This window comes from Triturus cristatus, chromosome 11, assembly GCF_964204655.1.
Source record: "Triturus cristatus chromosome 11, aTriCri1.1, whole genome shotgun sequence".
Lineage (NCBI taxonomy): Eukaryota > Metazoa > Chordata > Amphibia > Caudata > Salamandridae > Triturus > Triturus cristatus.
Window position 1 is genome coordinate 378489116 of NC_140594.1, and position 24653 is coordinate 378513768.

At 48.5% G+C, this 24653-nt stretch overlaps 1 long non-coding RNA gene across 1 annotated transcript in view; it reads right to left on the reverse strand.

Moving 5' to 3' along the window:
- Positions 1-24450, reverse strand: part of LOC146784223 (uncharacterized) — a 309527-nt gene extending 285077 nt beyond the window's left edge. Inside the window, exon 1 of the long non-coding RNA XR_014970656.1 lies at positions 24336-24450. This is a non-coding gene — a long non-coding RNA (uncharacterized LOC146784223). The remainder of the gene's footprint in view (positions 1-24335) is intronic.
- Between the last annotated feature and the right edge of the window lie 203 nt (positions 24451-24653).

Sequence of the window (24653 nt, forward strand, 5' to 3'; positions counted from 1 at the left end):
TAGAGCCCCCGACGGCACTATGTACCATGATACGCCCTCTATACTTTCCTCCTTTGTATCACACTACTCCGCCTTGTACACATCTAGGCGTGAGTCGCCGTTGGAAATGTCTGAGTATTTGTCGGAGCTTACTCTCGGATGGCTATCTAATGCCCAGCGGGAACTCTTGGCGGACCCCATAGGGCTTGCCGAAATTAAGGAAGCCATAATGCAGACGTCATCGGGAAAGGCGCCGGGCCTGGACGGCTTCCCTATTGAGTACTACAAAGCCTTCATTGACCCGCTGGCGGCGGTCTTGCGTGAGATGTTCGAGGAGGCGAACGAGACTGGCTCTTTGCCACCTAGTATGTCAGAGACTCTGATAGTCTCGCTTCTCAAGCCGGGAAAGCCCCCGGATTCCTGTGATTCCTATAGGCCCCTTTCCCTCCTTAATAGCGATGTTAAGATTCTCGCCAAGGTACTAGCGAACCGCGTCAATCTCCTGATTGGAGACTTGGTCCTGCCGGATCAAGCAGGGTTCATCCCTGGCAGATCTACCTCCCACAATCTGCGGACTCTTTTCTCGGTCCTGAACAACGCTGATCCCTCTCTTGCGCTGGTGGCGGTGTTCTTGGATGCCACCAAGGCATTCGACTCGGTCGAGTGGGACTATCTTCATCTGATTCTACGCAACATGGGTATGCCATTAGCCTTCTTCAGATGGATCCAAATCCTGTACCACCGCCCCATGGCGAGAGTCCTCATTAATGGTCGTGTTTCTGAACCCTTCCCAGTCACCAGAGGTACTAGGCAGGGGTGCCCATTATCACCGCTCCTCTTCGCCTTAGCGATAGAACCGCTGGCGTCCCGCCTCAGGCAGAATTACCTCGCAGCGTCCCTGAGATGTCAACAGAGACAAATTTTATTGTCGCTCTAGGCGGACGATCTCACACTTTATATCAAACACCCCCGGGATCACTTAAACCCTATACTTAGGGAATTTGTTAGATTCTCGCTGTATTCGGGGATACACATCAACTGGGGCAGACGCTGTCTTCCCCCTAACGGAGGGGGTCGACAGAATCCCACTCGACTTCCCGCTAGAGTGGTGCGACACCGACGTGAAGTACTTGGGAGTATGGGTTTCTAGGGATCGGCGGGAGGTGATGCGCATGAATTACGGCAAGGCTCTGGAAGCTATACGCTCGAGCGTGGTTAGGTGGCTGACCTTGCCGCTAACAATGGAAGGTCGGGTCTCACTTATAAAGATGGTTATCCTCCCAAAGCTACTCTATCTATTCCTCAATATACCGTTCCATCCGGGTGGAAATTTCTTCAGGGCAATGCGATCGGAGCTTATCCGTCTGGTGTGGGGAGGGAAAAGACCGCGGCTTAAGTGGTCTGTACTCACGCGCCCATATATACAAGGTGGCCTTGATATTCCTGATTTCGAACTCTACTACAATTGCGCTCAGGCACACTACGCGTATTATTGGTTTCGCCCCTCCCCCTTCATGCCACAGATAGCGGTAGAGCACTGGCTGGCGGATCCGGTCCCGCTTGAGGGGGTGGTCCTCGCGGAGGTTCCTTTGTCTCGTGCCGACCGCAATCCTGTACATGCCACAGCGCATGCTTGGAGTGTTCTTGCCGGGCACATTGGCGCGCCGCTCCTCTATTCCCCACTGATGCCCCTGGTGTATCATCCGGCTCTTCTGCTATTAGAGGAAGGCCTGTTCCAGAGAATCAAACTTAAAACAGGGATTACGTGCTGGGGTGACTTATTCCATGAGGGTCGGTTTCGTGATCTCCCGCTCCTTTTCGGAACCGCTGTCCACACACCCTTGGAGGTCTTTGCTTTTATTCGACTTCGTAGTGGACTACAGAAAATATTGCCGGCATATCCGGCAGAGCCTACGGTTCTGGAGCCATTCCAATATCTCCTTGACTCTTCTTCCCCATCGCACATGGTTTCCTCGCTTTACCGACGCCTCTATAATCGGGTCGGGGGGGAGGTTCTGAGGTCCCGCGCTGGATGGGAGACTGAGATCGGCATGGTTTTCACGGATGAACAGTGGGAGTTCTGTTGTTTGCAAACTGAAATGATCTCCTCGAGTAGTAGGTTCCGCGTTATCCATTATAAGTTCCTGCATCGCCTTTATTGCACCCCAGTCCAGATGCACAGGTTTAATCTCCGCGATAGTGACCGATGTGATAGGTGCTCCTCCCCTGGGTCGGATTTCTTACACCTGGCCTGGACCTGCCCGAGCAGAGATGACTATTGGAACCGGGTCTACGACGCCTTAGGCGAGATGCTGGGGTCCCCGCTACATCCCTCTCCACTGCAGGCCCTACTGGGATACACCCGGGATATACCTAAGGCGGACCGTCGCTTTGTTACCTGCGCGCTACTGCTTGCCAAGCGCCGCGTGGCGTGCCGATGGGGGCGGGGAAGAAGTCCGAAGTTTAAGGAATGGCTGCGGGATATGCTTACCTGTCAGGAAAATGTTCTCCTGTATGCTGAATTATTGCCGCCTGCGTCTCGCCCCCTTGACATTTGGGGGCCCCTGACGCGGTACCTCGCTGCCCATGAGGAACGGAGATCCCCCCCTGCTGCTGCTGAGGTACACTGACTGGAATTATGAGATGGGCTTGGAGGGAGGACTGGGTTCCCCACCGGGTACAGATTGCTGAATAGAGGGGCCTTATCGGGAGGAGGGACTGCTATGACCAAGTGCTTGCCTCAAGTGTATGATAACCAGTGGTACATTGCTATTTCTATGTCTCCGTTTATGCATAAGTGCACTGTTCTCTGTACTTTGCTGTATAATCTCAAAATAAAGAGTTTAAAAAAATAAAAATTTTTTTTTAAAAAGACCCAAGTCTTTGCAGTAGGGGACGCGGTATTATTGATGATGGCATCCTCAGATCATAAACTTCTAGGGCAATGGCAGGGACCATATACAGTGCTAGAACAGGTAACTCCTGTTACCTATAGACTGGAGCTCGACAAAAACCGAGGGACTTCACAAGTATACCATGTTAACCTTCTAAAGAAATGGGAGGGACCCCTTCCGAGCTTCGTAGGGAACACCGTGGCTCCTACTCCCTTATATGATCAATGTGTTGATCCTTAACTACCGATCCCCTTAAAAACCGCACTAGTCAGCGTCTTATCACCCTTACAGGAGATATTCTCTCAGACCCCAGGGAAAAACACACTATTAGAACATTCCATTAGAACAGTTCCAGGCAAGAGTGTACGTCTTCGTCCTTATCGAATCCCGGAGGCCCGTAGAAACACCATCCGGGAAGAGGTACAACAGATGCTAAGAATGGACATAATAGAACCCTCTACTAGCGAATGGAATTCTCCTATTGTTCTGGTGCCTAAGCCGGATAGCTCAGTGCGATTCTGTATTGATTTCAGGGAGGTGAAAAAAATCTCGGAATTCGACACATACCCTCTTCCAAGAGTATACGAGATGATCGAGCGGATAGGGAGAGCTAAATACATCAGCACCCTTGATTTATGCAAAGGGTACGGGCAGATACCCCTGAGAGCTGAAGATAGGGAAATGACTGCGTTCTCCACCCCTGATGGCCTTTTCCAATTCAAGGTGTTGCCCTTTGGGTGTCATGGGGCACCCGCTACATTTCAGAGAGCCATGAATATAATCCTGCGGCCTCATGAAAAGTATGCCGGGGCTTACATTGATGACATCATCATTTATAGCGAAACGTGGGAACACCACCTTGCACACTTATATCAAGTGATTCAAGCCTTAGGTACATACGGTCTGAAAATCAACCCCGCCAAGAGTCATTTGGCTGCTCAAACGGTGAGGTATTTGGGTTATCTATTGGGGGAAGGCGTCATACGACCTCAAAGTAAAAAGCTGGCTGCGATATCCCAAATACCTTTTTCCCCGGACTGCAAGGGACCTCCGTGCCTTTTTAGGGCTACTTGGCTACTATCGTAGATTTATTCCTCAATTCTCGCAGATAGCAGCCCCTCTCATGGATCTATTGCATAAGGCAGTAAAACAGAAGATAGGTTAAAAAAACCCTCCCCTGAGATAGTCAGAGCATTCGAAAGGCTAAAAACGTCTCTTACATCAGATAAAGTACTGGCTAGTCCTGATTATACATTACCCTTCGTTCTACAAACTGACGCCTCAGAACAAGGGTTGGGAGCCGTCCTATCTCAAAGAAACAGACAGGGTGAGGAAAGGCCCATATTATATATCAGCAGAAAATTGTTCCCACGAGAACGAAACTATGCTGTTATTGAAAAAGAAGCCCTTGCTATTAAATGGGCAATTGACTCTTTCAAATACTACTTGGAGGGACGCGAATTCACATTGTATACAGATCACGCGCCCTTGGAATGGTTGGCCCGCAACAAAGGGAACAATGAAAGGGTGTTACGGTGATTCCTATCCCTACAACCCTACAGATTCCAGGCCAAACATCGGAAAGGAACTGACCAGGTAAACGTGGACTTCCTCTCCCATTATCCTCACGGGAACCCCCCTACTAGAAGAACAGCAAGGGAAAGGGGATGTGAGGAAGTGCCAAACGTGTCCCGTCCCTGGCCCATATGTCGTAACAAAGAACCCTTACTCGCAGAAGCTAGGACCCAGAATCCCGCTACACACCAGATGCCCTTTCGGAAGATAAACACTCCCTTCCGTGTTCCACCCCTGCAGGAACCACTCCCGCGGGACGTCACAAGAGAAGGAGGGAGGAACCCCGTAAGTTGTTGCAGAACGGGGGAGGAAAAGGACCAATCCAAACAAGGCGGGCGCGAAGAAGCAGGAAGAAGTCTGCGACTCACAAGACGGAGGAAGAAGACGCGGAGTCCGAGGAAGACGTGAAATCGGGAGAAAACGGAGACGAAGAGGAAGACGACGACGAGAGGTTGTGTGAAAACTGGTGGTCACCACAAGAGGAGGCTGGAGAGCGGCCGCAACTCGGGAGAGTTGCGGCAGATCCGGTGAGTGATTCGGGACTGGGAAGGGGGGAGAGGGGTAAGCAGGAAAAGGGAAGGTGGGTGACGAGATTGAGAGCAATAATGCGGGCGCACTCGATTTTCACCAAATGCACTATCCCCAAAGGCACCAAACCCCCCCCTTTGTAAATTGACTGCTATTGCTAGTATTGCAGCTAAAAAACAAACAGCGCGATTACCCACTGTGCACTCCCTACCCGGACACCTAAATTCCCTACCCTCACGAATACCCCTACCACTAACCGGCCATAGAGACGTGTCATTCCCCCACGTGGGTATGGTGAAGGGACTATCCTATCATACGGGCATAATACACCAGACGACTGACGGCTCCTCTTTCTTTTCATTCTCATGAGCCTCCGTGGGAGAACCCCAACCAAAGAAGAAGACCAGACGGACGAGGGCCCTAGGGAAGACAACGCCTCATCTGAGAAAGAGAAGAAACCCGAAGACGCCAAGGTGTCAACAACTCCCTCACATCCTTTAACTGAAACCTTAAATAAAAGTCGCCGCCGGGCACCCTATATACAGCCTGCTCGTCTGTTTATCCGGCCCGCCCTCCCACAACGACCTATTGAACAAGACCTCTGGAAACGGCCAGTATAGCCATCTTATTACGATAGATATGATTATGGCATACACACATACAGAGTGACTAATATAATATTTGATCCTGACGAATGCCTAAGGACTCCTTTTGGAGCCAAGGAAAGGCAGAAACATGTTGACCTCTGTAGGGGGATATTTGTTATGAACCCTCCTGTCCTCTGTTCTTTTAATCCTTTCCGAGGACTCTACCTAATAAAATTATTTGAGTCCTAGAGAAAGTTTTATTTTTCACTGCACTTTTTTTCACAGCACTCTGTTCCTCACTCACCATCAACATCTTTCGGGAACCCTTTGCATTAAAACACCTCAGCTCCTCCCAACACTACTACATTAGGTGGGGAGATGTAGCCCACATTGGGGACCGACGGGCCCCGATGTGCTGGGGAGCCCACTGATGAAGTATGTCACCTTTGGGTGACATGCTTGTCCGTCAAGGACATTTCTTTCCCACTCACACGACATTTCAACCCTAATTTTGGTAGAACAAATCTTTAGTGAGTTCCTAGATACTCACCTTGTGTGGTTCCTTAGGTCCCTGACTCTTCTACGTCTTCTGGGTCCATCCTCGACTTAAGTCGTGGATTGCATTCCACTATTTTAGTATATGGTTTCGTCTCCCCCTGTAGACCACTGTGTATTTGTGCTATTTATCTTTTCTATTGACAAAGTATTGTGTGTATTGTGTTTGTATCTCCGGGTGGGAGATACTGCAATGTGTTAGTGAGTGTTAATAATAAATACATGTAGGAAAGTAGGTTCTGCTTTCATGGTTCCCCCCCGCCCCACACTTTTTTGCTGATGTCATTATGCTTTTTTGACTAGTCTGACTGGGATCCTTCTGATCAGGACCCCAGTCTATGTGCTTCTTCCCTAAATTGGATATGGTGAATACTTAGGTACACTCTAGATTGGCTACTAGTGTACTCTGATCAGTCCCTAGTGTATGATACTAAGGTACCCAAGGCATTGGTACACCAGGGATGTATGACGTTACAACGCATACTATTACAACGCATACCTTTACAACGCATTTTTTACAACGCACAATCCATTACAACGCATGACATTACAACGCAGGACACTACAACGCATTTTTAAAAACTACCTTTACAACGCATATCCATTACAACGCATACTACCTTTACAACGCATACCATTACAACGCATAATATTAAATTGCATTTAAGGTAAGTATTAGATAGTATAGGGGTAAAAATTACTATTCTAACTCCAGGGGGTGCAACAGTAGGGTAAGTGTTGGATAGTATAGGGGTAAAAATTACTATTCTAACTCCAGGGGGTGCAACAGTAGGGTAAGTGTTGGATAGTATAGGGGTAAAAATTACTATTCTAACTCCAGGGGGGTGCAACAGTAGGGTAAATGTTGGATAGTATAGGGGTAAAAATTACTATTCTAACTCCAGGGGGTGCAACAGTAGGGTAAGTGTTGGATAGTATAGGGGTAAAAATTACTATTCTAACTCCAGGGGGTGCAACAGTAGGGTAAGTGTTGGATAGTATAGGGGTAAAAATTACTATTCTAACTCCAGGGGGTGCAACAGTAGGGAAAGTGTTGGATAGTATAGGGGTAAAAATTACTATTCTAACTCCAGGGGGTGCAACAGTAGGGTAAGTGTTGGATAGTATAGGGGTAAAAATTACTATTCTAACTCCAGGGGGTGCAACAGTAGGGTAAGTGTTGGATAGTATAGGGGTAAAAATTACTATTGTAACTCCAGGGGGTGCAACAGTAGGGTAAGTGTTGGATAGTATAGGGGTAAAAATTACTATTCTAACTCCAGGGGGTGCAACAGTAGGGTAAGTGTTGGATAGTATAGGGGTAAAAATTACTATTCTAACTCCAGGGGGTGCAACAGTAGGGTAAGTGTTGGATAGTATATTACTATATTATGCGTTGTAATGGTATGCGTTGTAATGGTAGTATGCGTTGTAATGGAATGCGTTGTAAAGGTAGTTTTTAAAAATGCGTTGTAGTGTCCTGCGTTGTAATGTCATGCGTTGTAATGGATTGTGCGTTGTAAAAAATGCGTTGTAAGTGTAGTGCGTTGTAAAAGTTGCGTTGTAAAGGTTGTTCCCCGTACACCAGGGGTCTACCATGGGCTGAAGCATGCATTATGCCACCCATGAGAAACCACCCAAATAGTGATTTCAGGTCTGCCATTGCAACCTGTGTAAGCTGGTGCTAGCACCACTAAGACAGATATAGGTTCCCCTATATCTGAGGTCACTAAACTTAAAACCTATAAGTCACCCTTAATGGAAGCCTTTCAATCCTGCAAGCAGGGTGCTGGGTCCTAAGTGTGAGGGTGCCCCTTCATGAGCAGGACACACCTACGATTTTCAGAGTTCATACTCCTGGGTTGTAAGTGCATCAGCCATTATAACCTATAGAGTGGTAATGGGTCAATATGCGATGGCCTTCTCTAAACTGGCTGGCTAGAACCCTGTCATGTTTGGTATCAAACTTGTTGGAATCATACCCTCACACCTTAAACAGTGTAAGAGGTTTGATTCCATGCACTATAAAGCTCCTCCGGGAGGCCCTTAGTGCTTCCGGTACCAGTCTTCCATCTCCGGCTAGGGCTGCTGCCAACCAGAGACATGTTTCTGCCCTCCTGCTGCTGAGCCAACCTCAAACAGGTCTAGGCAGAACAATAGATAGCCTGTCACAGGGAGGTGTGACCACCTCCCAGACCGGGTTTAGTGTATTGGGGCAGGGTGGGGGGCACTTGCCAGTGCCACGTAGACTGCTTGAAGGGCACATTTAGTGTCCTCCTAGCATACTCCAGTTCAAACCAGTTCAGAGAGCCCTTGGCTCCTGCTCTGGCGCAAAAATGGATAAAGAACATGGGAGTATCCTCCCCACTGTCTGGCCCTTCCTCTGGGAGGGACCCCTGAATTGTACCAACCCTTTCCCAAGGGTACTTAAAGGCTTACCTGTGGGTGGGTCCCTAGATTCGTCATGGGACAAGATTCAGATCAAACACCACTTTAATTTCGACCGTCTGGACCCTCTGGACTTTGCTAGACTTCGCTTTGGTAAACAAAACTGCAACTGGGAAGATTCCTGCTGCTCCTGGTCTTGTCGTACTGCTGGTCTTCTGTACCCGTACTCCATACAGTTTCTTCACCAGGCATGTGGACATCCAACACACCTGAAGGAATCTCCCATGGAGTGAAGGATTCACTCCCTTGCATGTGCAGGCACCACAATGCAGCTGACCGGTCTGCTAATCCCTGGCACCCACAGAATCAGGAAGGCTCAGCAACAGAGGTGGTGGTTCTGCGTCTCCCTCGAGGCCTGCGCTGTCTACTTACCTAGTTTGAGGGCATTATTCTTGTCGGAACTGCTGGAACAGAACCCCTGTGCACTGCGTCAACTTGCTGTTGCCAAGGCTTGTTGACGCTCTCCTCCAGTGATCTTCGGGCTCCAAGAGGCTCCAACATCAAGCAACTCTTGCAGCCAAGATCTTCGCCCTCACCGCTCCCTCTGCACCGTGGGCTTTCTTCATTGGTGAGCTGCTCGAGGTTCCCTGGTGACTCCTGTGCCTTCCGCCCGTGGGTCATCTTTAAGGTGTTCTTGGATTTCAGTGAGCTTCCCTGTTTGCTCGGGACCTGCTCAGACTTACCTGCTCATGGTTTGTCATTTCGTCCATGCTGGTCCTGACACTGCACCTTTTTCGTCTACTACATTGTCTGCCAAGCTTTGTTGGTTCCCCTGCCAGACCCTGACCGCTTTGCTCTCGACATCCGACGTGGAACAGCTCGTGAATGGCTCCTGGTCTTCCACAATGTCGCCTGGTCCATGCAGCTGCAACTTCAAGGGCACCGTCAAGCTCTCCTGCATCTCCGACATTGGTTGGTATTCGTCTTCCGTGCCTCTTGGTCACTCCTGAGTGGCATAGACTCTGTCCCCTCTGCTTACAGGTACCTCTCATCCTGAATCCGACTTTGGGTTCCACCGGACTCCTTCGTCTTTTTCTCCAGCGGCATCTTTCCTGATGTCCTTCATTGTAGTCTACAGTGGGTTCCGATGCCACTTGACACCTATACACCTGTCTTTCCTGGTGTGGGTATCCTGATTTCAGGGGTTGGGTGACTTTCCAACCCTCCATCTTCCACTGGGTTTCTTCAGGGTCCACTGGGCAGGGTCTTTCTTCTTTAAAACTGCAACCTCGACTTACCCAGTGACTAACATTGACAACGCAGTTGTGTTCCCACTCTGCACACAACCTCCATGGGGTTCCTAGATAATCACCTAGGTTGGTTCCTTGGGTTCCCGGCTCGTCTCCGTCTTCTGGGTCCATTCTTGACTTGAGTCGTGGTTCGCATCCATCCCTCTATTTTAGTATATGGTTTGGTCTCCCTTTGGAGACCACTGTGTATTTGTGCTATTTACGTGTTCTATTTCCTAAGTATTGTATGTATTGTGGTCATATCTAGGGGTAGGAGATACTACAATGTGTTAGTGTTTGTTATAAAATACCTATTTTTATAACGACACTGTGTGATTCCTTTTCACTTAACCTTTACCATATGATTAGGTTCTGGTCAACAAGCTGCTTTGCACTCCTTCTGGGCTAAGACTGAAGGCAGCTCTTCACAGCTACCACTTAGAAAGCTTTCTAAGGTTATCCAAGACCACTAAAATGACCATAAGGGTTGTCTGGATTAGTGCAGGGTGCTCCACTTACATACGTAAGCACCATATACTAAGCCAACCTCTCACAATACATATTTTTTATAACTACACTGTGTGGTTCTTTTTCACTTAACTCATACCGTAAGATTAAGTGCTGGTAAAACAAGCTGCTTTACACACCTTCTGAACTAAGCCTGAAGGCTGCTCTCCACAGCTACCCCATAGATAGCTTTCTAAGTTTGTTTAAGACCACTAAAATCACCATAAGGACTGTCTTGATTTGTGCAGGGTGCTACACTTACATAAATGAGCACCATATACTAAGCCAGCCTCCTACAAATGTCGTCCACCTAAAGGAAGACCTGGCCACCAGCCTGTCCAAGCAGAAAAGCCTCCAGCAGGCTCCAAGCAGTGAATCTCTGCTTCCCCCCTTTCGTTACCCATTCCTGGTCGTGGAAGTATCTCATTTCCTGACAGAGTGCCAATCCATCACAAAAGATGCCTGAGTTCTGAATATTGTACAGAATGGGTATTGTCTCAAGTTTACCAGCCCTCTGCCAAATATCCTACCAAAACCAATCAACATCTACAGTTACTAAGAACAGAAGTAACCATCCTTCTGCAGAAGCAAGCAGTGGAGATCATTCCTCCCAAACTACGAGGCACATGGCTTTGTCTCAGGGATTTTTTGGTGATAAAGAAAGGCCCCAAAAACTAATTCAGACCAATATTAGATCTCAAACTAGCCAACAAATGAATTTGGACAGAAAGTTTCTGAATGCTAGCATTAGATCAAATGTATCCGCGAATCTACCAGAGACTGGCTCTGCTCAATGGACCTCCAGGATGCAGACTTCCATGTTCCAATAGTGAGAAAACACTGCATATTCCTGAGATTTGTATTAGGTCAGGATCACTACAACTAATACAGAGTACTTCCATTTCTGATGGATACATCTGCCAGTGGATTCCTCACCTTGTGAATATCCCCTGCGCCAGCATTCCACGGAACTTTTTTCCCCAGCTCTCTACGCCGACGTCATAATGCATCGGCTCCGCTCGCGACTCCGTATGACGTCACCGGAGCCATAAGAGAGCCACGTCGGCGTGATGACGTCAGTTCCCTTTTTTCTGCGCCGTCGACGCGCAACGGTTTTCCAGCCCTCTCCTGCTGCTTTGTAGTCGTGTAGTGTGTTACTGTTGAAAGAAATTGCCATGTCTTCGACTAGGAAGTCGGGTTTCAAACCTTGTAGGGAATGTGGGGGCCACATGTCAATGACAGACCCCCATGAAGATTGTTTGTGGTCCCTTTCTTCTGACCACGACGTGGAGGATTGTTCCAGCTGCAAAAGGATGAATCCCGAGGCCTTGAAGGATAGGGAGGCGAAGCTCTTCATGGCCAATGCTAAGAAGGAGAAGAGAGGTGGGAAGAAGGAGAGATCGAGACCGGAGTCGTCGACTTCGCATTCTTCGAAGTCGAAGAAACATCATAAGAAAAGGAAGCATTCCTCTCGGCGCCGGTCTTCGAAGAGCAAGGCGTCGAGATAGACTTCGCCTCGACGTCGAAGTAAGGATGTGTCTACTTCTCCATGTAAGTCTCCAGAGAGATCTCCTTCGCTGAAGCGGACTCCGGCGCGGTCCCCGGCGCGGTCCCCGGCGCAGTCACCGGCGCAGTCACCGGTTCCAGTGGAGTCTTTGGCTTCTGAGGCCGAGCAAGAACAAGGAAAAGAGCCTTCTCCAGAGCCGGATGATCCTGCGTGCGACGCCTGTTGAGGACACTGCGGCTCCGGTACCAGGTACTCCTCAGCCGGATCCGGGATTATTCCCTTATCCGCAATTCCCGACTCTGGGTGTGGATTCAACGCATTTTTTAAATGCTATGTATGGGATTTTCCAACGGGCTGCCTTCCCATCCGGCGCACCTACTGGTCCAGTGGGTCCTATGGCATACACTCTGGGAGTGCCGCAGCATTATGCTCAGGCCCCGTTTATGCCCTTTCTGCCGATGGCGCCTTCGTGGCAGTTTCCGGCGCCATCTGGGGATCCATCTCGGCTTCGATTGGATCGACCTTCTTCGGAGCCTTCCTCGACGCCGTTGCCGACTGCCTCGGCTCCGCGTCCGGCGCCGGCGACTCCGACTCCAACACCTCTGGCTCAAAGTTCGGTTCCACCGACTCCGCGTACGGCGCCGCCGGTGCCGGTTACTCGGATCCACTCAAGGAGAGAGGCCCTGAGAGTCTTGGAAGACGAGCGTTATAGTGAGGAGGTGGAAAAAGGTGAGGTGGATACTTCTTCTGATGACTTTGAGGGGATTCAAGAGGCTAGCGGTCTCGATACAACTCCGGAGTGGGAGCATTCTTCCACTAGGTCCTCTCCACCGCAGGAACTGGCTCCTTACCATCTTGTAATAAAGAAGGCTGCAGAGTTGCTGAGCTTGCAGTTGCCCTCTGCTGAGTATAAACTTAACCTTCTGACGGAGGTGTTACATTCGCCTACCTCGACCAGTGAGCCTTTGCTGCCTTTTAATGAGGCTATTTTGGAGCCAGTTATGGATGTCTGGCGTAAGCCACTCTCTTCGCCGGCAGTCTCCAGGCAGGTGGCAAGAAGATATAGGGTGGCTCCTGGGGATCCAGGTTTTCTTTCTTCCCACCCTTCTCCAGAAAGTCTGGTAGTACAGGCGTCATGCTCGAAGCATGCTTCAGGAGCTTTTCCTCAGACTCCTGTGGATAGGGAGTCTAAGAAGGCGGATTAGGCGGCTAAAAAGACCTTTTCTTTGGGGAGCATGGGCGCTTAAGTCCACTAATGCCACCTGGTTACTAGGGCGCTATGTTCATGCTCTTATGGACTCAATGAAATCTTTAGCCCCTAAGTTGCCAGAAGGTGATAATGCGTCCTTTTTGGAAGTGGTCACGGACACTCAGGCTGCTGCAAGGCAGGTGATTCAGTCGGGGCTTGATACGGCTGATTCGGTGGCAAGGATAATTGGGTCATCTATAGCCACCAGGAGGCAAGCGTGGCTTCGTTCGTCTGGCTTCTCTATGGACATTCAGGCCACATTGGTAGATTTGCCTTTTGACGGACAGAGACTTTTTGGTGAAAAGGCTGATTCCGCCTTGCAGAGATTTAAAGAGAGCAGGGTGACGGCAAAATCTTTAGGTCTGCAGGCTCCTGCTAAAGGATTTGGGCTTAAGAAATTCAGAGGTTTTGGGAGGTCTTCATTTCGCTCCTTCCGGCAGCCTCAGCAGCAGCAGCAACAGCAGCAGCAGCAAGATCCCCTCTATAGGTCCTATAGAGGGAGACAAAGAGGCCGGAGAGGTTCTGGCCGCAACCCATCTTCATCTTCTGCCTCCTCTGCTCCCAATGAAGCTGCAGCCCTAGATCCCCCATCCTAGATCATGTAAGAACTGTGGGGGGTCGGGTTTCCCATTTTCTGCGAGGTTGGAAATCTGTTACAACCGACCTTTGGGTTTTAAACCTCGTGGAGACTGGGTACGCCCTTCCCTTTCGGGAGTTTCCTCCCCCTTACGCTCCTTGCCAGGGTTACTGCTCAGAGGACCATCTACTTCTTCTGCAGAAGGAGGTACTAGCTTTGCTTCAAAAGGGTGCGATAGAGGTGGTTCCAGAGCAGGAAAGGGGTCAGGGATGCTACTCCCGGTATTTCCTGATTCCCAAGAAGGACGGCAGATTGCGTCCGATACTGGACCTCAGAGTCTTGAATTTTTACCTGAAACAGGAGAAATTCAAGATGCTGACCCTTGCGCAGGTTCTTCAAGCGTTGCAGCAAGGAGACTGGATAGTGTCGATCGACTTGCAGGACGCGTACTTCCATGTCCCAATCCTGAAGTCGCACAGGAAGTATCTCCGTTTTACGGTTGGGTCGCAACATTACCAGTTTGCGGTCCTCCCGTTTGGTCTTACTACCGCACCTCGAGTCTTCACGAAGGTGATGGCAGTGGTGGCAGCCCATCTCAGGAGGTCGGGGATTCCGGTTTTCCCCTACCTGGACGACTGGCTTCTGAAGGCAGAGTCCCCAGAGATGGTGCAGCATCATCTGCAGGTAACATCTCAGGTGTTATTCGACTTGGGTTTTTCGATCAATGTGCCCAAATCTCACCTGGTGCCCTCTCAACGCAACCTGTTCATAGGGGCGGTACTGGACACTACTGTGTGTCGAGCATTTCCACCACCTCAAAGAATTCTCGACATTCAGGAGATGGTCTCTTTATTCCACAATGGAGCGGTTGTTCCAGTTCTGAAGGTCCTTCGTCTGCTCGGTCTGTTCGCTTCCTGCATTCTGTTGGTCAACCATTCACGCTGGCACATGAGGTCGCTCCAGTGGTGCCTCCGCAGGCAGTGGTATCAGCACAACGGAGATCTCAGAGTCGATCAGGATCTCCAGAGAAGCTGCAGCGGATCTATCTTGGTGGAGCGTGGAGGGCAATCTGTCTCAAGGAAAGCCCTTCCATCTACCTCCATCGGTGGACACAGTGATAACGGATGCCTCCACCCTGGGGTGGGGTGCTCATCTGGGGGATCTGGAGATCAAGGGTCTTTGGTCTCCAGAGGAAAGGTTGCTTCACATCAACCTTCTGGAATTGCGGGTCAACCATGCATGCTGGCACATGAGGGCGCTCCAGTGGTGCCTCCGCAGGCACTGGTACCAGCCCCAAGGAGATCTCAGGGAGTCTGTGAGGATCTCCAGAGAAGCTGCAGCGGATCTGTCTTGGTGGAGTGTGGAGGGCAATCTGTCGCAAGGAAAGCCCTTCCATCTTCCTCCATCGGTGGCCACAATAATAACGGGTGCATCCACTTTAGGGTGGGGTGCTCATCTGGGGGATCTGGAGATCAAGGGTCTTTGGTCTCCAGAGGAAAGGTTGCTTCACGTCAACCTTCTGGAGTTGCGGGCGATACGTTTGGCACTCAAGGCCTTCCTCCCTTCCCTTCACGGTCAGTCTGATCAAGTCCTGACGGACAACACTACCGCGATGTGGTATGTCAACAAGCAGGGAGGAGTGGGGTCGCATTGTCTCTGCAGAGAGGTCCTGCGTCTTTGGTCCTGGGCTCAGGACCATCAGATTTGTCTCATAGCAAATCATCTGGCCGGGGTGCTGAACGTACGTGCGGACAGTCTCAGTCGGCAGTTCTCCGCCGACCACGAGTGGAGGCTCCATCCGGAGGTGGTTCGTTACGTCTTTCGGATGTGGGGAACCCCTCGGGAACGCGCACTGCCCGTCATTCTGCAGTCTCCAGTTTCCGATGCAGGGGACGTTGGGGGACGCGTTTCAGTTGAGTTGGGGCTCACGACTCCTTTACGCGTTTCCTCCCATACCCTTGATTCCTCGGGTTCTGAGGAAGATTCGCCAAGACCGGGCCCAAGTTATTTTGGTCGCCCCGGATTGGCCAAGAAGGGTGTTGTATACAGATCTTCTCCACCTCTCCTCGTGCCCTCCGCTCCGTCTCCCTCTGAGGGCAGATCTCCTCTCGCAGTCGGAGGGGCAGGTTCTACACCCCCACCTCCAGAGCTTACACCTTCATGCCTGGAGATTGAACGGGGCAGCCTGAATTCCTTCTCTCTCCCGCCAGATGTGGTGGATGTTATTTTATCGGCCAGGCGACACTCCACCAAGTCCATTTACTCTTATAGGTGGTCTAAGTTTGTTAAATGGTGTGGAGAGAGATCCATTGACCCTTTAAAAGCCCATCTTTCTGATGTGCTTCAGTTTGGTCTTTCCTTGGCTCAGCAGGGCTGTGCTGTGGCCACGGTTAAGGGCTATCTATCGGCCTTATCAGCTTTCCTATGTCTTCCTGATCAACCGTCATTATTTAAATCTCCGATTGTACTAAGATTTATCAAGGGCCTTACGAACAAGCTTCCTCCTACTCCTTTTGTAATGCCACAGTGGGACCTTAATCTTGTCTTAACTTTTCTGATGGGGTCCCCGTTTGAGCCTCTTCACAGTTGTCCTCTGAGGCTGTTGTCCTTTAAGACGGTCTTTCTTGTAGGCATAACCTCGGCAAGGAGGGTGAGTGAGCTTCAAGCTCTTAGTTCTAAACCCCCTTTTCTAACATTACATGCTGAAAGGATGGTACTCAGGACCAGGGCTGCTCTCCTGCCTAAAGTAGTTACTCCGTTTCATTTGGGGCAGTCTATTACTCTCCCTGTTTTTTATCCACCTCCACATCCCTCCAAAGAGGAGGAAAGACTTCATCGCCTGGACCCAAAGAGAGCTGTGAGCTTTTACTTGGACAGAACGAAGGACTTTCGTCTGGACGATCAGCTCTTCGTGGGTTATGTTGGTCATTCTAAAGGAAGAGCGGTGCACAAGCGCACTTTATCGAGATGGATCATCCTTGCCATCAAGATCTGCTATGCCCTGGCTGGTAAGGTTCCTCCTGAGGGTATTAGGGCTCATTCAACTAGAGCTAAATCATCTACATCTGCTTTGGCCAGGGGTGTTCCTGTGGTAGATATTTGTAAAGCCGCGACTTGGGCCTCCCTCCATACCTTCGCAAAGCATTATTGCTTGGACTCTGAGATGAGGAGGTAGGGCCACTTCGCGCGTTCTGTCTTGCAAGACTTTCTGGTATAGGAAGGTGGACACCCTCCTCCGGGAGTGGGGACTGCTGTGGGAATCAATTCACAAGGTGAGGAATCCACTGGCAGATGTATCAATCAGAAGAACAAGTTACTTACCTTCGGTAACGCTTTTTCTGGTGGATACAGTATCTGCCTGTGGATTCCACACTGGCCCACCCGCCTCCCCGTTGTCCACCTTTGTATACCTTAAAAGTTGTCTTGTTTGAGATGTTGTTATGCTTTCTGGTACATTGGTAGGAAATGCTTGTTTTATTTATCTTTCCTTTTGTCTATGTTCTATGTATATTTGATGGTATATTGTATACTGTGTATACTTTGATTCTGTCGTTGGTCCACCTGTGCGCCTCGGGGGCACGGAAAAAATGGGTGGAACTGACGTCATCACGCCGACGTGGCTCTCTGATGGCTCTGGTGATGTCATACGGAGTCGCGAGCGGAGCCGATGCATTATGACGTCGTCCACGTCGGCGTAGAGAGCTGGGGAAAAAAGTTCAGTGGAATGCTGGCGCAGGGGATATTCACAAGGTGAGGAATCCACAGGCAGATACTGTATCCACCAAAAAAAGCGTTACCGAAGGTAAGTAACTTGTTCTTCAGCTCAAATCAGCCTCCAGAACGTTCTCGAAAGTGCATTGCATCTCAGGAGGCTCTGAATTTTCTTCTATCCATACGTAGACAACTGGCTTATCAAGGTGTTATCTGATAGAGACATCTAGCTGCAGATTCCTTAAATTTTTCATTCTCTTAAGGCGCTGGCCTGGATCCGGAACTTTTTGTAGCAGTACCTCTGCGATGGGGGTGCTGTCGTACAACTCCGTATTGAAGTCAACTCTGGTTGTGACATCAGCGAAGTCATAAAAGTCCCCTCCGGCGTGTGGATGTCAGTTTCTTCTTTTGCGCGCTGCAACGCGGATCTGGAAACGCAGTTCCTTAGGCCGTTTTCTGGCCTACTTCGAAATGTTTTGTCGGTTGAAACAGTATGGATTTTTTCCTCATGTCTTCAGGCTTTAAGCCTTGTGGGTGTTGTGCATGACAGTTGTCGGCTATGGACCCTCATTCCGTTTGCATGTGGTGTTTGAGAGCACAACAAGACTCAGAAGATTGCTGCTTCTGTAGGATGCTGAAGCCAAAGGCGCTCAAGGAACACCGAATAAAACTTGTGGCGGCATCGCTGACACAGTCTTTTGAGACTTCTCATCGACCTTGATCTCCTTCAACAGTCAGTTCGCAGGCTGTTCCAGGAGCAGTTGATGGGGACGTCACTCCCCATCAACGTCCTAAGGTAAGCGCAAAAAGAACAACTGATGGACAGAATGTTGAACAATGTCAAACATTCACCCCAGTACAGAGATCTGGGCCTAAATACATTGTTTTGTTACTCCCCATGTCATTCCAGTTTGAACCCGGCCATATGCAAATCAGCATTGATACTATTCCCATGAGCCCCAACAGCCAGACCAGGTCCTCCCTGGACCGGAAACAAGCATACCCGTCCGACTCTGGAGGACAAATGCAAAAAGAAGAACTGATGGACAGAATGTTGAACAATGTCAAACATTCACCCCAGTACAGAGATCTGGGCCTAAATCCATTGTTGTTTTGCTCCTCATGCCATTCCAGTTTGAACCCAGCCATATACAAATCAGTCTTGAGCCTGTTCCCCATGTGAACAGTCCAGCCCGAACTGCCAGGCCAGGTCCTCTCTGTACCCGAAAAAGCATCCTGGAACCAGTTCTGAGGAAACACCCCCTCATCAGCCAGGCTACCTTGACTCCAGTTGCATGGAGAGCACAGGATCCACATCTTGGCATACCCGTCCCACTCGGGTGACAAATGCAAAAAGAACAACTGATGGACAGAATGTTGAACAATGTCAAACATTCATTCCAGTACAGAGATCTGGGTCTAAATCCATTGTGTTTTTGCTCCACATACCATTCCAGTTTAAACCTAGCCATAAGCAAATCAGTCTTGACCCTGTTCCCTAAGGAAACAGTCCAGCCCGAACTGCCAGGCCAGGTCCTCTCTGGACCGGAAACAAGCATCCTGGCACAGGTTTCGGGGTATCACCCCTCTTCAGGCAGGCTAGCTTGACTCCAGTGGCACGGAGAGCATGGGACCAACGTCAGCATACCCGTCCCACTCGGAGTGACAAATGCAAAAGAACAACTGATGGACAGAATTTTGAACAATGTCAAACATTTACCGGAGGAGACAGAGCGGCTAGACCCACAACGGTTTCTTGCTTGCATGGCTTAAGGATACCCACAGAATGCCAGGCTCCCGGCCTCCGCCTTCTGCCCTGCTGAGTCTACCGATTGCCCGTTTTTTTAAACTTTCAAGACCGCAACTTAATACTTCGGGAGCTGAGACAAAGAGGAGAAATCAAACATGCTAATACATGAATAATGGTCTTCCCTGATTGCTCCCAAGAAGTACAAAAAAAGCAACAAAGTTTTGACACGGTCAAGGCACAACTGAGAACACTGGCGATCCAATTAATGCTCCTCTTTCCGGCAAAACTTAAGGTAAACTTCCAGGGCTCCACACAATTATTCCAGAGCCCAGAATAGGTGTGGGCATGGATTGAGGAACGCCCCCCCTTGAGACGTCGTTTGGGACAGAGTGGGACACCTAAAACAGATAAACCGGGGAGTTTGAGCTCCAGTAGATCCAGAGGAAAAAGGCTGGGACGCCGGACAGCTTCACGGGAGACCCACATCGGAACACCATACTGCACCAAGCAGATCTCAAATGAAAAGACGCAAAATTCAGAATCAGATGAAGAAATCTCAAGCAGACTCACCAAGCGATCACTACACTCAAACTAGGAACAAGCAGCCTCCAAACAGTCTGAAAGAGAATATGCAGCAGATGTGGACAGCGACCACCCTCTTCTCAAAGACATTCACCAAATAGAAGACTCAGGCCCAGAACTTGCAGCCCCAATGATCCAGCAGCAGCAATAAGACAAAGGTGGTGATAAAGGCTGAGATGTAGTGGCAAGACAGCCAATAAGAGACAGTAAGCCACCACTAAAGGCCCACTAGATAATATAACAATCTGCCCAAGAGGCGGTGGAGCCAACAGTGGAGATATAGCAAGTGATTATTAGTACATTTGTTTGAGGGGGTGTTGGAAACAGACCTCTTAAACTTACCTGTGCCACAATTGTCATGTTGATGATCCGGGGGGCGGCGGGCGTAATGGAAGAGAGTAGGGTGGGGGGGTTTATGTTACATGTTGGGATACAGGTGATTGTTAGAAGAGACCGTAAGGATACCGAAAGCAGGGGCAGGGGTAGAAGCAGCCGCAGCTGTAACAAATCACACCAGGTGAACCACAGGGAAAAAACACCCTAGCAATGAGTGAAGGGGAGTACACGGTAACGACGTGGAACGTCAAATCAGAAGGGGGTTGGTCACTAGATACCTCAAACGACTCAAACCAGATATTGTCTTCTTACAGGAGACGCACTTAATGGGCACACATTGCGCATTCCTGGGAAGGGGCCCCTATAACACACTCGCACACGCAGGATTCTCTACAGGATCAAGAGGGGTAGCTATATTAATCAGGAAGGCACCCCCCTTTCAGGTTAACAAAACATGGGTAGATCCTAATGGTACATTTGCGGCGGTACAAGGGGCATGGGATCACAGAAACTTTATGTTGATGAGCATATATGCACCCCAGAGGTTGCAAAGATATACTCTGGATAAGGTAGCCGGGATACTCATGGAATCGTGACCCTCCAAACATATAATAGGGGGGGGACGTCAATGACGTTGTAGATCCACCCGTGGATCGCACACGTGCCAATCTGGAGTTACGCAGCCATACTCACTTAGCCCAATTCCAAGAAATGCTTGGTTTAACCGACTTGTGGCTTAGACATCATCAAACATATTCCTACTTCTCAGGGGCCCATCGGGTATTCTCAAGATTAGACTACCTATTCTCTCCCGCAAGAGAAGTGGAGGCAGTAGATAGAGTGGAATACTTGGCTAGAAGCATATCTGACCACTCACCACTCTAGCTAACAGTAGGAGGTAGAGCGGGCATAGGACGACAGGGATGGAGATTCAGCCCGAAAGGACAGGGAGATTACGAACGAAATTAGGACCACCACAGAGCTGTACTTTATTGAGAATAAGGGATCAGTGGTATCGACAATCTCCCTCTGGGAAGCTTCCAAGACAGTGATTCGGGACAGGGCACAAATTATCGTAGCAAATAAAAAGAGAGAAGAGACCCGGGAGGTGGAAACCCTAGAGAGTAGGTTGTTGGAGCTTGAGAGATGCATAGGCCCAGAGACTGACCAGCCCTTACTGCGCCTGGTGGAGATAACACGGGGTAAATACAGGACCCTGGTAAATCAAGAAGCCAAAGCCCAAATCCAAGCCACCCAACATAAACTATATGAAGCGGGAGACAGAGCTGGAAAGCTCTTGGCCTGGTTAAGCCAAAAAGAGAGAGAGAGACAAGGTGGGTAGCCGCCATACATGATCAAGACAAGATACACATAAAAGCCCAGGACTTAGCAGACACCTTTGCTGTTAGCCCAAAACCGGTCCCAGGATGCTTGTTTCTGGGCCAGGGAAGACATGGCTTGGCAGTTCGGGCTGGACTGTTCCCATGAGGCACAGGGTGAAGACTGATTTGCATATAGCTGTGTCTGAACTGGGGTGGCGAAGTGAGCTAAATAACAATGATGGATTCAACCCAGATCTGTGACTGGGGTGAGTGTCTGAAAAGTTTCAGCGCTCTGTCCAACATCTCCTTGTGTTTGCCTTTGGCAAACACTACACAGAACTATACAGGGATAGGCAGCTAACAGAGGACACCCAAATTCACAAGTATTTAGATGCAATAGACATGCCCTCACTTTCTCAGGAAGACAGGGACGTGTTAGAGATGGAACTGACCCCTGAAGAAGTGATTGATGCCATCCGCAAGCAGAAAACAGGGAAAACCCTGGGTCCCAATGGATTACCCGCAGAATTCTTCGAACAGAATGGTAGCCTACTGGGTCCCCATCTTTTAAACATGTTTTTGGCAGCGCAAGAAGAGGGAATTCTTCTGCCCAACCTGCGTTCAGCCACGGTGGTTGTGCTCCACAAAGCTGGGAAATCCCCAACACAATGTGGGTCTTACAAGCCAATCTCATTGCTTAATATAGAAACAAAGATCTTGGCCACCATCTTTACCACACGCCTTCTGACGGTCATCTCATCTCATATACACTGGGACCAATCCGTCTTTATGCCCAAAAGAGCGACACGCTTTAACTTACGCAGGCTTGCCAACTGGATAGACAAGGTGAAGCAAGGAGACGCTCCACATGTGCTCCCATCCTTAGATGCCGAGAAGGAATTCAATACAGTCCACTGGCCATTTATGAAGCAGACACAAGTCCAGAGGACAAATTTCGAGTTAATTGGGCAACTTCGACAACCTGGCAGGTTCGGAGGGGTACTAGACAGGGATGTCCCCATTACTGTTTGCACTGGTGCTAGAACCGTTGGCCTGTGTGATTAGATCCCATCCGGATATAAGTGGCTTTCAAGATGATAAAGAGGTCCTGGGAGACGAACGGATTTCGCTTTACGAGGATGACATCCTCCTATATGTCACTGATCCAGCCAGGACGCCCCCAACGATCTTAACTATAGTTAGAGAATATGGCCATCACGCCGGATACTGCATTAACTGGGACAAGTCCAGTTTATACTCAATAGGGGGACACATTGAGAGTCAACACATCCCGGGGTGTCTGCGGGTGGTCCAGGGAGGATTCCAGGAAGTAGGCCTTTACGTTACCACTAACGAGGCAGCGAACCTAGCGCAGAACATTACAAGGGTCCTAAAGGAATTTCAGGAAGATGTTGGCAGATGGAGACGACTTCCACTGACAATAATGGGAAGGGCAACCATGTATAAAATGATCACGCTTCCAAAGCTGCTATTCATGTTACAAAATACGTATAGTAAGATACCAGAGACAGTTTTCACAACACTAAATGGTGAATTGCGCACGCTCCTATGGGACGGGGCGCATCCAAGAGTGGCATTGCAAACATTACAGCATACCCAGTACAACGGGGCCTTGCACTACCAGACGTACGAGCATACTACAGGGTGACACACCTAATAGTCCTTCATGTATGGGGACATGCGGCAGGAGACCACCCCATATACGCATTAGAATGGCTTCAATTTAGAAATCATACCTACCTACACTACCTAAAAGGAGGTAAGGGCATCAACCAATAGCTGCCAGCCACCCAGAGAGTAAGAAAGGCAAATGAAGTGGGACGCCAACATTTCGAACAAAAGGTAACGGAACAGTAATGTGTGCTATATGGGCTGCACCAGTAAATAAGTCCTCAAAATCTGATGTAGCACAAAGGTGCTCACACTTGACTTGACCCCACTACTGAGCGGTCAAATTTCATAGAAAACAAATTTCTCTCCTAATTGCAAAGATAGTATCAAAGAGCACACTAATATCTAAAGCAATTCAAATGTCAAGTACAATATATTCTTTTAAATCATGGCATTAATGAAACATATGTAAACAGGAGTCTTGATAGTTCTTGAATTCAGTTATGTTGCTTTTATTTTCACAATTAGGAGAATGAATACATGCATTAGCCCAGCCAAAGCGTTTCGTCTGTAAAAACAATCAAATAAACATTTTTTAGTATCAGCTAAATAACTTCAAAATTAAAGCACAAAACTTAAATAAAGACACAAGATAGCCAAGACAACTATCAGCAAGACTAGTACGTTCTGTCCCTAATTCTTAGACCAAAAGAGCATCCGTTAATCATTACACAGTCAAAATTGCATAATCGACCCCCTGCCTATATACACTCTAATTTACAATAATGATAACAGTTATTTTCACAATAATTTTATACTCATTTTATAATAGATCTATGTAGATCATGACATCAAAAAACACAATGCACAAATAATCTATACAATCTTAAAATTCTGGCTAAGTCGATTTGTTCTCAATGCACTACTCTAGCTAAGAGGTCAATCATGTTTGTTATCATCTACATCTAATTTCCACGTTTCTCCAATCCCCCATGAACAGATGTTATAGTCTTCTAAAAATCAGTTAGTAATCTCCATAGCATAAGTTTTAAGGATAAACAAAATTAATAAGCACTGAACCAAGTTGTAAGGTCTCTATAGCTTCATTTTTCGCTGAATAATATTCATAGCTAAACGCAAATACCTCACTTAAAATATGACGTGGTATCAATACCAATGGAGCAGGCCTTCCGATGAAGAATAGTTATATTTTGTGTTGTGAATCCCCTATAGTGTGCTATCAATCACTCAAATGAAAGCCTCGGTTCTTCGGTCTATAAAAATTGGAAATGCAAAGTGAGCCCAGTCCGCAATCCCATTATATAAAAAAAAATCTAAAAAAGAAATAAACATCTAATCATACTCACTGAGATAAGAATTTCCAAGAATGGAGTGAAGATGCAGTTGAATCTTATCAGAAAAAATCCTTCTTGATTAATATATAATCGTGGAATTCCCCGTAGCGTAAAGAAGGTAAGGTCTATGAACAAAGAGCAACAGTAAGATATCATCATAATACTCATTGCCAGAATATACACAATGATATATCTACTATCTACAATATGAGTCACCAGTGTCCCCCTGAGCTAATTTGCTTAAAGATAAAATTCACCGAAAGACAGTGGGCCCGATTCACAGAACTAACTTAAGATAAAATCCTAAACTTACTACCATTTTGGTATTCA